Source organism: Lissotriton helveticus, chromosome 6, assembly GCF_964261635.1.
Source record: "Lissotriton helveticus chromosome 6, aLisHel1.1, whole genome shotgun sequence".
Taxonomy (NCBI): domain Eukaryota; kingdom Metazoa; phylum Chordata; class Amphibia; order Caudata; family Salamandridae; genus Lissotriton; species Lissotriton helveticus.
This window is the reverse complement of record NC_136067.1, coordinates 1673638357-1673653174: the sequence shown is the minus strand read 5'-3', so window position 1 is coordinate 1673653174 and position 14818 is coordinate 1673638357. Positions and strand designations below refer to the sequence as shown.

The 14818-nt window shown below is 41.3% G+C and overlaps 1 protein-coding gene across 2 annotated transcripts in view; it reads right to left on the bottom strand.

The window, feature by feature from the left end:
• PLCB1 (phospholipase C beta 1) overlaps positions 1–14818 on the bottom strand; it is a 2228480-nt gene that overhangs the window by 1909418 nt on the left and 304244 nt on the right. The window lies entirely within an intron of this gene.

The following is a 14818-nucleotide window of genomic DNA, read 5'->3' as shown; positions in this document are numbered from 1 at the left end:
GCAGCCTTGCGCCAATGCAGGCACACTTGCACCACATTATAATGGTGCCTCTGTTGTACACAGGATTGTTTTTGCGCAGGAAGGGGCACCTTCCTGCACAATAACAATTCATAGAGGAGTTTTCCTCCTTCTATGTGTGCTACACATAGAAGGAGGAAAAAACTAGGCGAAATAAAGATATTTCTCCTCGTTACGCCTAATCTGGGGAGGTGCATCCCCAAGTTTTGTAAATCTGGGAATGCGTCAAAAACATTGGATTGGCTTGGAAACACCGACCACAACACTCATTTAATGCCTCCCTTGTGCAGAGTAAAGCAACGCAGGGAATTGTGCTGCGTTGCCTTTCTTCAGATTTATGAAGCCATTCAAAGCCACGCACAGTGGTTTCGCGAGCCTTCATGAACCTGATGTAAGGGCTTGTGTCGAGCATGTGGTGTGGTATAAACGTGACTCGAGCCTCTCATAAATGTGACCCCAAATTTCTCAAGTAATATCTTCCTGTACGAGTTTGCAGTTGCAGTAGCAATGCACGCTGAAAACCTTTGATCCTCCTGGCTCTGTAACACAATTGTTTTTATGGTAATGTAATAAAGCCTTGCAGGAAAGTACTCATGTAATACAGTTCCCATGAATTCCCTACAACACAGTTGTCCATTATATGCAAGATTTTCAAGCTAGAGCACTAACATTCCTGATATGCTGCAATTAACCTTGTCCTTGGGCCACATGGAGTTTGTGGTCAAAGGGTGGTCCTGACGTAACAAATTTTGCGAGGGACTTCGTGCGGTGGCCAATTGGATGAATCAGAACTGTCTCCAATTGAACACTAAGAAGACAGAGGTCATGGTGTTCGGTAAGCAGCCTGGATGGTGGAATGATGACTGGTGGCATCCGAGCTAGGAATGATCCCTTCTCCTGCCATGGAGATAAAAAATCTTGGAGTCTGGTTGGACCCCACCCTTAGTTTCACCTGCCATACTGAGAGGGTGGCTGCCTCCTGTTTTGGTATCATTAGGGGCATCAGACCGGTACTGAAATTCTTCGATGCCCCCACTAGACAGCTAGTGGTCCAGGCCTCTGTACTATCTAGGATAGACTATGCCAGTGCTCTGCTAACAGGAACTAACCAGGCAGAACTTAAGCGGCTGCAGCGAGTACAGAACGCCGCTGCAAGAGCGGTGGTCGGACTGCCTAGGCGATGTTCGGTCTCAAGAACACTGCAGGCGCTCCATTGGCTCCCAGTTGTTCGGAGGATCGAGTTTAAGGTGCTCTGCCTGGCTTTTAAAATTTTAAAAGGCACGGCTCCCCCCATACTGATGAATTTAATGACCCCTTATGTTCCCTCTCGACCCCTTAGATCGATGGGTCAGAATTTGTCTGTTGTACCTCGCTTCTTGTTGAGTAGGACCGGCGGCCGCTCTTTTCGAGTGGTAGCCGCAAAACTGTGGAACTCACTTCCTGCTGAAATTCGAGCATTGGAAGACCTACTCCAGTTCAGACGTGCTATTAAAACTGTTCTTTTTAATAAAAATCTTTGATTCTGCTCCTTTTGCAATGTTGTGTTTACCTTTCTGGGCGCCAGGACGCCCCTTTGCTGGGGCAGCTGTGCGCGGTATAAAAGCAGCTAACATAACATAACATAACATAACAAATATTCCATATCTAAATGGGCGATATTACCAATTGTGTGGCTTGTATGGGTCGCAGATCACCTTTTTGACAATGACTGGAGATAAAAGAGCAGTGACCATGGTCATCATTTACACATCACTGAATTGTATGCACATACCTGTGGTGAGTGCAACACTCACCTGATGCAGGAAACTGCAAGCAACCTTTAGTCACCTATTTTGTGGCATAGCAACAGGTGGTAGGCGGAGTTACACAGGCATTATCTAGGGATGCCAACACGATCCTCTTACATATGTTTATTTATTTAAAAGATTTGTATCGTGCAACATTTGTTACCTTTTAACAGCGGTAGGATGCAGGTCACACTTCTATTCTATCTGTTGTATGTGGAGTGGAAAACGAACAATGAAATAGTAAATAAGCCAAAGATATCCTTGGAAGATTTAAAAGACGTTGTAAGCTCTACTTCCTCTTGTTTCAAATGATGTAAAAGAAAGCCTGGTGATGGGTAATAGTTTAATTAAATACGACTGTGGGTTCTTTGCCAGGCCAGAAATGGAGTCAATAAGAAACAATTGTGGTGAATATTAACTGTGTTTTTGAAAGGCTGAGTTTACTCGGTTCATAGACAGGCCATGGTCTAATTAATCTAAAAGCAGGGTGACTTCTCTGAAGAATGAAAACCTTCCAAGAAGCACTGGCTACACATCAGACATGCTCAATTTACATGAATTACAGCGCCAACAGGAAAACAAAGAAATCAATTACGGAGACAAAGACTAAAAGCCACTTCTAAAAAGACATAAACATTCGATGAGCAGGCCAAACGGCAGAATGAACAAAGGAGAACATTGAAATGGATTCTGATGTCAGTCCTCCTATACATTGTCGATGAATATGAAAATTAAAATAAAACTACTGTCTCTGAAGCACTAAATTATATCTACACACCCTAATGTTTCACTGAAAAAATTATGCCAGTCTCAAAAAATATTTACTCATCTACACAACCCAATGTTTCACTAAAGCTTTAACCATGTTAAATGCACTCGAGGACACCTTGATACCACTAGATGGATAAAAGGACTACAGCTTTTATTGTGACACATGAAAATCATGAAAGGCACTCAAAACTTGCGCTTGTTTTGAATTTTGGTGAAGGCTATGGAGGGCTGCTAGCATGTGAATTTCAATGTCCCAAACTGTTTGTTTTTCAAAATGCTGCTTTCTTAAACAACACTGTCTGGAAGCAACGAAAAAACAACTACATCGATACTGCAAATCGGTAGATGAGCGGAGAATGGATTAGCAAATTACAACATGTTCTATGACCTGTATCATGAATCATGAAAATTGACTAGCTGTTCAGTAAATCACGAATAAAGACTTCCCAGTTTATGCTTTGTAGAAAGCAAATGTAAAAGTGTCCATAGATTATATCAGCACCTCCATAGTGAAGCTAAACTGTGTGCATTTCAGTTCCATGGCTCTTACATTTAACAATTGGAATATTAGATACACCCAGACTTCTTAAAGTTGGCTCTTTGTGAGTTGTCCTGCCAGGTGTAAAGAAGCTGTGTGGAGAGGAAATAAGACCGGAAGCACATATTCACAGCAATCATTGGCAGGGCCAAGAGGTCTGATTTTAGAGGAATTTATGGTTATGGTAATGTGAAGCTTTAGCAGTAGTAAATAGCTAAAGAATGGAAATGTATTTGTGTGGGAGTATTGAACTGTAGAACAGTATTAGTGTACGGTAAAAGGTCAGGTGACAGTTGCACAGTAAAGGCTGGCCTAAACATCAAGGTTGGTTAATGGCAGACCTTCTCCCATCTGTGCTGCAGACAGAGAAACACACCATAAATTATCTTGTTATCTAAGACACTCTAATAGCATTACAATATCATGTGTGTGCTCCTGAAAGTTCAAGCTCAGGCAGTTAGATAAATAAACAAAAGGATCACAGCTGTGTGGATGGCAAGCATTCATTTATTTGAAGCAAACAACTTCTACCCAAACAAAACATGCACTCCTGGCTTCCAGCATGTGGGTGGAGTCAAAGCCCTCTCTAGTTATACTCACTTAACTTACTGGATGTACCGTTTAAAAAAACTGCATCCAGATGGACTGAAGAACACTACATAATTTCTGCATATCTCAAGAGCTCTCAGGACTGCATTGATTCCACATTCCAAAAGGAATCTTCACTCATGATGCTCTTTGAAAATTTAGCTATGTCATCTGTGCAGCCACTGAGCAAACCATCTTGTACTATCTGAGGAAGGCGGAAGCTGAAACGTCGTAGTGGAAATATATTTTTGTTCTTTGGTGAATCTATCTGTTATATATACACTTGAAGATAGATTCACCAAATAACAAAAAATATATATATATATTATATATCATACTTTATAAATAAAACATAATTTAGGGTTTACAATAGAAGGTCATAACTGCTAAACAAAAATTAAACTGTAACTAAAGTAACCAATAAAATTGAAGTATAATAATTAAATCAACAATGTAAAAGGCACACTCATTTAAACATCTAAATACTTAAAAAATGACAAGTGCTGCAAGCCGAGGAATTTCTGTCGGATTCTCTGACCGGACCATTAACCCGCTCGATGCATCGGATGGCCCCCGGCCGTCCTACGTCACGGTGGGCATGTGCGGAGGACGTCCGGGGGCCATCCGAACCACGCCCACACTTTATTTCACCGGCACCTCGGCGGAATTCGCGCCGCGGTCAATGGTTTAAAGAAGAAATATATACACATTAACGGCTACCTAACCCAGTAATGAAAACTTATATTTAAACTAAAATGCCGTTGTTACAAAACATAAAATTGTAAAATAAGAATAAATGAATAAAATACTCTCCAACTTCTATCTCTTTACATAAACTTCCTAAAAGAAAACACTACACCTTGGAAAAGTGATAAACTGCCAGAAGCAAATAACTATCAGAAACCAGCAAATAGATATATGAATGTAAGTATATATAAATTAATGAAAACTATAAACTTACCCAAATAGGGCATCCAAATAAACCTAATGACCTTAACCACAAAAAACTACCAACAGATTAACATTCAAAATAAAACTAAAGTTTGTTTCATCCAACAGACTAGAAAGCACCTCTTCCACATTAGAACGCACTAAACAAAAAAGCCACGAAACAGTATGCACCATCTAAACAGAACATACATTTAAGTATACAAAATCGAAGTAGTTGCATAATATAACATGTAAATAACAAACATGCAAACGTTAAAATATGGTATATATTAATACTATTAAACTACCCATCAGATACAATGACAGAGGCAGCAAAATACATAACCTCACAGAAAGAAAACCAGTTACTAAATCACATGGGCTACACCTCCATCCAAGAAAGTCCATCAACCAAGAATACAAATTGGAAATGTACTAGGTATTACTCTAATGCAAGCTATGGAAGTGCAACTGCAAAAGCTGATGCTGTAGTACATGTAAGAGAGCACAACAACCCGCCATGACAGAAATGAAAGTAAGGGAGGTATTGCAGGCTCTAAGACAGGCAAGCACTAACACCCAGGAACCTACAACCAAATTCCTTAATGATATACTGCCTGAAGTCCCCGAACACATCAAATGCAACTACCACCTATACCCACTTTAAAATTGCATGAACTAAAAAAGCCACCAGCAATACTTCTCCTGCCCCTAGAAGATACCAAGGCATAGAAATACCTGAACATTTAACAATAACACATAGGGCCCAATTCGGATGTCAGGCGGAAATTACCAAGACCGGCATACACAATCTCTCCAAGGTAACCTTCAACCTTGCCCACCAAAACAGTACGTCAGATAGTTTCTATTTCCGATCAACAAATCCTGCACATGAGGTCAGTACTTAGGCAGTGGTGTGCTAAGCTAACATTTCGGGGCTGACCCGGCACGGCTGTTCGGGCTGGACTGTTCCATGAGGAGCAGGGTCAGGACTGATTTGCATATGGCTGCATCCAAACTGGGGCAACATGGTTAGCACAAAAACAATGGAACAAAACCCAGATCTTTGACAGGGAGTGAATGTTTGCATTGTTCAGCGTTCCGTCCATCATCTGTTCTTTAAGCCTATTTTCGTGACCAAAGTTATTGCAGTTTTGTATATTCACCCTTTGCAAAGTTAGCAAAATCCCTGTTTAACTTTGAATTTCCTTGAACGAATACCTCCACAAGGTAATTTACATTCTCCTCTAACCTAGTCCAAGAGGAAAAAAATATGCAGAAGATTATTTTGCAAGTCTCCATTTTGTGAAGCTTTTTATGGATAATGGCAAATGTTTGTAGATTTTTTTCTCTGCAAGTCAAACATTTGTTTACGTTTCTATGCACACTTAGCAAACATAAAAAATTTGGCAAGCTTTGCAAAGTTTTTTATTTAGCCTTCAAAAGTTGGAGATAAACTTTGCACACACCTAAGAGCTACAAAAGTCCCTTCAATCATCCAAATATAGGGCCGGATTAGACGCTCATGAATTTTCATTTGAGCAGGTAACTCTGACTAATATTTATCTTGATTTCTTAAATTGGATTCCAAATCATAACACATTTATTTAGTTACACACAACTAATATCTATCTCCAAAATTCCTTAGCACAATGATGCTTTACAATGGAGATCAAACTAAGCACTTCAGGGTAGTGTTATAATATTTGGAAATTATACATGCTCTGAACTCTCAAAAGGTCATCATATTTTATAATTCTCATTAACCACTAAGGGGCTTGTTATATTTGCTGTTGTAAACTGTTAGGGTAATACATCACCCTGTGATAACTGACATCTGGAGGTTCAGTATTTACCAGGTGCTAAATCATTCCACACCTCGCTCCACACCTTGCTTCATTCCACACCTTGCAATGTTCCACACATTGTAATAAGGAGTAAGGCGGTAATACTGCAGGTTTCACCCATTTAAGTGTGAAAACTTGAAATAATGTGTTTTCCCTGTATGAACGCTGGCAGAGGTTACCTGGTTTTTCACCAGTGCGTGGAAAAACCCAGGGGTGTGGTAATTACTCCAAATTGTGTAATACAAAACAACCTTTTTGACAAAAATGCTTCAGCTAACACTTTTTGAATATTAGGAATACTAAAGAAGATATTCCCAAAATAATGTGAAAATAAGAACATTAGAAAGCACATCAGTAGAAACTCGAGTCTTAAGCAGCAGGCTGGTTTAACTTTCTGGAATTACTCCTTTGCATGAGACAAGGAATTCTAGGTAGTTGATGAGCATTAAGTCTGAGTAATTATTTCAAAGTCACTTTTTTCAGAAAAATTCATTTACGTGAGCACCAGTAACTCAAATGTATACTACAGGTATTAACGGTAATTTAGCCTTGCACACTACGTGCTAACAGAAGCCAGGCTTGTGAAAAGCAAAGATTCATCACCTGATGTTCACACATTCTGGGGCCGATTAGGATGGAGGATTTTCCGCCTCCTCCGGGCCGGCGGAAGCCACCTCCGGCCCGGAGGAGGCGGAAAATCCTCTGCGGAGTCACCAAAGACCCACCGCCGCATTACGATGGCTGGTGGGTCTTGGTTTCTGTCCGCTGCTTTTCCGCCGCGGTCGGATTACAACCGCGGCGGAAAAGCTCTCATTTGGCTGGCAGTGTCTATCAGACACCGCCAGCCAAATTAGGATGCATTTTTAAACATGCTTTTCCGCGGCGGTTTTTCCGCCGTGGAAAAGCATGTGTACTTTTGATTTTGGGGGCCCGTTGCGGGCCCCCAGGGTGTAGGCGGGTGGGGGGTGCACATGGGGGGTACCTATGGTACCCCCCAGTATTTACATGCACAAAGCGGCAGGCACCGCGCGGTGCCTGCCGCTTTGTGCATGTAAATGTAAAACATGCACTTTTAACATTGCGGCGGGTGCTGCTTGAAGCAGCACCCGCCGCAATGTTAAATATCCAGGATGTGACCGCCAGGGTGGCGGTCACATCCTAATTTGCACGGAGGGACCGCCGCAGCCCATGCGGACGGTCCCTCCACCTCTGGGATAGCGAACGGACGCAAGTCCGTCCGCCATCCTAATCGGCCCCTCTTCTGTATTGTACATATTTATACTCAACAAGCTTTTGATGAAAGCCAGCAATGCCCTTTGTTGCCTTTGCCTCAAATTGTAAAGCACTCTGATATCCTTCGGGATCAAGTTTGCGCTATATAAAACTTTATAAATAAATAAAATAAATATGTCAGCCCCAAAAAAACAGTGACCTATGCAAAGGATGATAGCATAACTAAACATTAGCAGTGGTAAAATGTAAAGTTCTGAAGTAGTCCAAAAGCTAAAGGCAAATCGAAACCACACACTCGATTGTCACTTTCGAAAAAAAAATCAATTTCCTGCCTCATTCATCAGACAGCAGAAATAAAATATGTTTGAAATACATATATTGGTTTAGAGGATTTATGATGTAATAAAATCAAAAGCTATAGTTTCCTTTCCAACAATTTGTCAACAGTCGCATTTAGTAAAATAATACTCCACTGAAGCACCTGCTCTTCTTCAGATCACTCACATCCCAGCTTATTTACATATACAATGAGGTGATACTTAGGGATGTGCGAAATTGTTGGACTTTCTACAGTAATTTTCATGAATATCAAATTTTTCGTGGAATTTCCTGCGATGTGAGACTTTGTTTTTAAGGGAGAAACAGCATACACATTTACTGAAATTGATTTTAATCTTTTTCAGAAAAAAAATGACGTAAAGGAAAACTGTAATTAACTTTAAATAACTGGTAAATCTCAACAGCGGTCTAATTGGACAAACACAGCACATTTATTCATCACTCTAGAGTTGAAATTTATGAATTAAGTGAAGTTATGCTGTCACATTATAATTGAGCATATTCTTAGTAATAATTCAAAGTGTGAAAGGATGGGAACTTGAGAAGCAAACGTCAACATGGTGCTTCTTAAAGGGAAAATTTCATTCATTTTAACATCCTCAATTATTCTGGAAAAAAACTTTTTTTCCAGGAATCCTTAAATGGTCAGGTTAGGTTTTATAGTTGTTTAATCATACTGGTTGCATGTTGAAAGAAGAGCCCCTCGACAAAAAGAAGCGCTGTTTGGCTATGTTTATAGTTCTGAAAGGACTAGGCATCTTAATATTAGTAAGTAGGAATGTACCCAAACGTGTACATCTGCTGCATACTTGGTAACATAGATATAATCTGTTTTACCTTTATTAAAGTTCTCATGGCAGTGTATTGACTGAGCAGAGTAATTTACAAAAGCACATGCCGATTCTCATTGATAATTTGAGTACTTGCCAGTAGAGGGAGCATCTGTGACCTCTTTGTGATTATCAGTTTAGATAAATGTACAATGCTTAATAAGATGCAATGTACAATTATCTATGTCAGATGGTAGAGGTGACAGCAAACTGAATTTCAGGATGTGTCAAGACACATGAGCGCTGTAATCGGAATGCTATATCAATTTTAAACAAAATGCTAATATTTCAGACACAGACTACTTAAAGCATTGGAAGCCAAAAAGACCATCTGTGTTCTTTTTAGGAATACATATTATAACATGGGCATACAATCATCAAGAAATGTACTATAGAAAGAAGGTATCAAAATTGGTTTGCATTTATTTCTAGAAACTCTGCTTATATAACTAAGTATGAAAGGCACAGTCAAGCGAGGAAGTGCTGCTGAATACTTAATCCAACCGCCTTTTGTACCACTTTGTTCGCCATAAGTTGGCAGGGTATGCTCAGACGTGAGTCCCTTGCTCACTTTGCCACTGGATTCAAGCAAGCCGGGCTGAAGACGGCTGGAATGCCAGAAACCGGTCCTCGGAAGCTTGTTTCCGGTCCAGGGAATGCATGGCTTGGCAGTTCGGGCTGGACTGTTCCCATGAGGCACAGGGTCAGACTGATTTGCATATGGGCATGTCTGAACTGGGGTGGCAGAGTGGACTAAAGAACGGTGATGGATTTAACCCAGATCTGTTGACTGGGTGTGAGTGTTTGATTGGTTCAGATGCTCCATTCATCACCACCCCCTTTTGAACCCCCTTTTGTAATACTTAATCCATGCAGCATGCAGTGTGACTCTAAGCATGCTGAACCGCAGAATAATCCATGGTCAAGCTAGTGTACAAAACCTAGCAAAAAAAAGATCAGGCACAGGCAGATTGGTAAGACTTAAAATTAGCATATTGCAATGCTTAGATGCATAAGAAGTTGTACAGGAACTGGTGTACACATTTTTAGGCACTAAGGCCCAGATTTACAAAGGTGTGGGTCGGGTTTGCACTACTTTGGGTGGTAAAGAGCATTCCTGTGCAACCATCCATGGTATTTTACACAAACCCCTATCATAAAACAAGAATAGACAATGTTTAGGGCTAAAAACATAATGCCACAAAGCAGGTGTAACAGCGTGAATATCAATTATTTTTTATACAACATAGATACAAGAGTTCACACTAAAGACATAACATTCCAATACACACACTGCCAGAGACCGACATGGAAACGGATAAAACGTTGAGTTATTAACACCGTAAAAGCATGCTTAAATAGGTACACATTGTAGGACTAATACATTAATGGATTTATGAAGTTAAAGTAACCAATTATCTTACTTTATTAGCCATGAATGTTATGTAAATGATGACAACTTAGCATTCCTGATTGACTAAATTGAAAGTGGTATCAGCAAACTCATTTTTGTTTGGTGCAATTTGTAACTGGAAAGTGGTAGATGTCTGAAATGTTAGGTACAAATTCTTAACATAGTATACAATGTTTGTGTCAAGAAACACATTTAATTTATTATTGTTTAGAATTGATTGACATGTTGCTACTTTTGAAAATCATATGAGTAGGCCATACTTAGGATTGTTTATTTCCTTCATAATAATCACTGATAATACTACTAATATTTCCTTAAATATGACAAACTTGATTTACTTTATTATGGTTTGAATAATAAGAACTTGAATACTAAAAGAAAATTATCTTAATGCATTGAAATCTCTTGCCTAGCCTGCACAATATTCAAAGCCTAGAGAAATGAACTTTGACAGGTTTTCTCTAAATGTTGCTTTAGCTGTTCCTGCCTAATATTGCAATTCAAATATGAAGGAAGCCTTATTTCCTTGTGTGTGAATTAGTAAGAACTATGTAGAGACCCCACTATCTGCAACATTGTTGAATTTCCTTTGTCTACAAACCTGTCAAAATGGACAAGACAGTTGTTTTTCTAGAGATGCATGGGAAAACATGCTGGAATATCAACATTTTGTACCTTACGACCACATATTGTGGGGTGATGATTGGTCACCAGCAACCACAAGCAGCGTCATAAAGCCTATAATAGGAAAGATCCCAAAGGAGGGGCATCAATAGCTTTTTCTCTTTCACCTTCTCGAATAGACGAAGAGAGACCGTGACCCATGCTATTTTTCCTTTTGAGAGGATATTGCTTTTTGGAACTCTCTTTCCTATGATTTAGAGACTATCCTTTTGGTTCCTATTTATGGACTTTCTTTATTCATGATTTAGTCTGCCGAATTCTTGTGGACTATCTGGTGAGTTACCAGATTTAATCTTTTACTTTTTAGCTTATGTCTATGGACTTGCCCTTATAAGATTTTCAACTTGAGATTTTTTGCCCTGATGCTTTAGATGCTTTTTGAATTCTGTTAAGGGAGCAAATCATCTTACAGCCTTCAATGGTGGTAGGAATCTGTAACTCTGTAAACCATCATCTTCTGGATTAGAATTTCTAACTTAGGGGCTCATTAGGATCGCGGATTTCCCGCATCCTCCGGGCCGGCGGAAGCCACCGCCGGCCCGGAGGATGCAGGAAAACTGCAGCTGATGCTTTAAAGACCCACCGCCAAATTAGGATGGCTGGTGGGTCTTTGAATCTGTCCGTCGCTTTTCCGCCGACCGCGGCGGAAAAGCATTAACATGGCTGGCGGTGTCTATCAGACACCGCCAGCCATATTATGCTAGAGTAAAAAGTATGCTTTTCCACGGCGGCTTTTCCGCCGTGGAAAAGCATACAGACCTTCACTTCAGGGGCCCGTTGCGGGCCCCCTGGGTGAAGGGGGTGTGGGGGGTGCACATGGGGGGTACCTATGGTAACCCCCTGCATTTGCGTGAACAAAGCGGCAGGCACCGCGCGGTGCCTGCCGCTTTCTGCACGCAAATGCCGTGCATGCATTTTTAACATTGCGGCGGGTGCAGCTTGAAGCTGCACCCGCCGCAATTTTAAAAATAGAGGATGTGACTGCCACCCTGGCGGTCACATCCTAATCTGTATGGAGGGACCGCCGCTGCCCCTGCGGACGGTCCCTCCTACTCTATGGTGGCGGACGGACTCAGGTCCGTCCGCCATCATAATCGGCCCCTAAATGTGTGATTTTGTACTCCATGATGTAAGCTTCTTTACTGAAATGCTTAAATCACTGCTTGTGAGATAAAAGCTTGGAACCCCTGATACAATGACCAAACTTTTCAATTGCCTGAGTCCATTATTGTGTCTCTGTGTTTTTTTCTTAGACTGTGCTAATAGTTTAATTCTAAATGTGTAATAGGGACCTCTATAGAGTGCTTCTTGAGGGTAGTGAAATCGAGTTGCATTTTTGAGTTCTGAGTTTGTCACTAATCAATGGTCGTCGGTAGGTGGCTGACAGCTCTGGATATCCTGGTGTCCCAGCCCTCACTATGACTGAGAAAGATTCCTCAGAGGTCCAAAGCCTCTGCGGGTATGGATAGAATATTAGGCAGCAGAAAGATTACATTGGCCCGTTGCGGAGGCTAAAGTACAGTGAGGAAAAGTGCTTCTACTGGTTCACAGGCATTAAAAGGAGAAATACTAGGAGAGTGCCATATCTCTGTAGATATGGTACTCTCCAGCTCACACAGATGCAGAACACAGCACGGAAAGTTTGGGTGCTTTGCTGCGTAGTGTGACAGATACATGAATTGGGGCTTAACTGTAGTGACTACTGTGCCTTATAGAGCGTATATTTGAGTACCTGTATACGCTAAAGCGTATTCTACATCAAGTTGAATATGGTAACCCTATCAATATAGTAAAAAGAGTGGAATTTGAAGATAACTCATTAGACAGACACATCTGGATAACATATAAACAAGCAACTTCTAAACAATCCCAGCTATCTTGTTAGTAGTACCTAAAAGTGTTTTCTTTTCTCAATCCTAATGGTTGATTCTGCTGGAGTCTGAGGCCTAAGATCTCACATGCAGTCGTGGCTGACAGCACTTGAGAGTGGTGGGTTGGGAAATGGGTGATGGATGGGTGACTGTGTGGTATCTGGCCAAAGAAGATACTTACGTAATTGTTTCCATGGAACTTGGAACATGGAATATGGGGGAAGATTCATGTGAGCGAGTGTCAGTTGATGAGTGGACTTGGTGGATGAGGTGCGCTAATAAAGCCCACTTACAGCATCTTGATTCCATGTGGTATCCTCATTGAAACATTATACTGGCGATGAGCGAGGGATTCTGAGGAAGAGGGCATCTCAACACTGAGATGTGATCAGCTTGTAGTGATCTTGAACACAGTGACGATGTCTGGAAGACAGTGGGTCGTCATCGATAACGGTGATTGACTCCAAGCTGATTAACCTCCTGAAGGCAGGTGGATCAGACTCATGGTGTTACTGGTTCCAGCAATTTAAATAAAACATTAATACACTTTTGGTGGTGTAGGAGGTGGGAAGCATATTGAGGAGAGACAAGAATGAACACTGTGTACGGTGAGTGAGCCTAGTACTCGAGGCTGCCGTCTCGAGGTGGAGCGCAAGCCTGTGCCCATGGGACAAGTTTAGCATGTGTCCCACCCAGGCTGTTGAAGAGCCAATTAGAGGAGATGGGGGCATGGAGATATTGCCTCCTGAGTCAAGCTGAAAGTGTGCAAGTATGAGTGTCGCATGGGTGCCATTTTGGTTTGGGCATCAAACGGTGATAAGCACAACAATAAAAGGGAAGTAAGGGAAGCAATGTCAAGAAAGTAAATCAAGTGGAACGTGTTTGAATAATTTTGAACATGCTTAGGAGTATTGTTCTTCAGTGGTGATAGGCACACCTTTGTCTACACCAAAAAGACTTGCCGATATTTTAAATAATCATGTGAGAACTTATATGGTGACAATTATTTTCAGTAGAGTGTGGCACGTATAGGTTGTGAGCTAAAAAAATAAGAATTTTTTCTTAAAGTAGAGGTACAGATTTATTATACATATACAGATACATATACTGTGGAGTGATTTAGATAAGAATTGGGGATTGGATTTGTGGAAAGGTTTGACTCCTAGGTGTAGGTACAACATGCAAACTGCCCATCTTTTTGAAAATGTAATATAATCGCGCTTAATGCAGACCACTATGTGGGATTTGTTAGGTGTAGGCTTGCCCTTTTCGAACTCGGGAATATTATCACAAACCTTACTTTACATGGAGGATTAGAAACGGGGTTGATTTGACATAGGCTTGACATCCCGAGTACAGTCCTAGATGGCGGGTACTTTTAAGCAAGAGTCCGCTTTTCTTTTCCATGAGGACTCTGATTAGCTGAAAGCGATGACGGACCACTTATAAGCGGCGCTATCGGCTTGCCGGTAACTAGCTGTTGGACCTGGCCCTTTTGGCAGGTTCACCCGCAACTTTTTGCTTTTGCCTAGCCTATTTCTGTAACCTAGAGTTGGTGATTTTAGGCCTCTGTGCACTTTTTCACTGTGGTACAGTGTAAAGTGCGTGAGCTCTCTATGTGTGTGTGGTGAGTGACCTGCCTTCCCATAGGAATGCATGGGGAATCTGTGTGACCATGATAGTTCCTGATGTGTGGGGAGTGCAGGGTCGAGTTTGGTATGTGCGAACTCGTGAGATTGAATGCTGCGTAATGATGTATGTGGCATGAATGTGTCTAGTGTGGAAGTGCCACTTCTAGACATGGGTGAGTGTGTGTAGTGAGTGTGCTGACACGTGATTGGCTGGAGCCTGGCTCCAGGAAGTCTGGATGGGTATGCCCAGTGGTGAGTGTTGAGATTAGCATGCTGATGTGAGGGGAGGGGTGCACCTGGGTCCTGAATAGGGCTGGGCTTTCCCCACACAATGCTG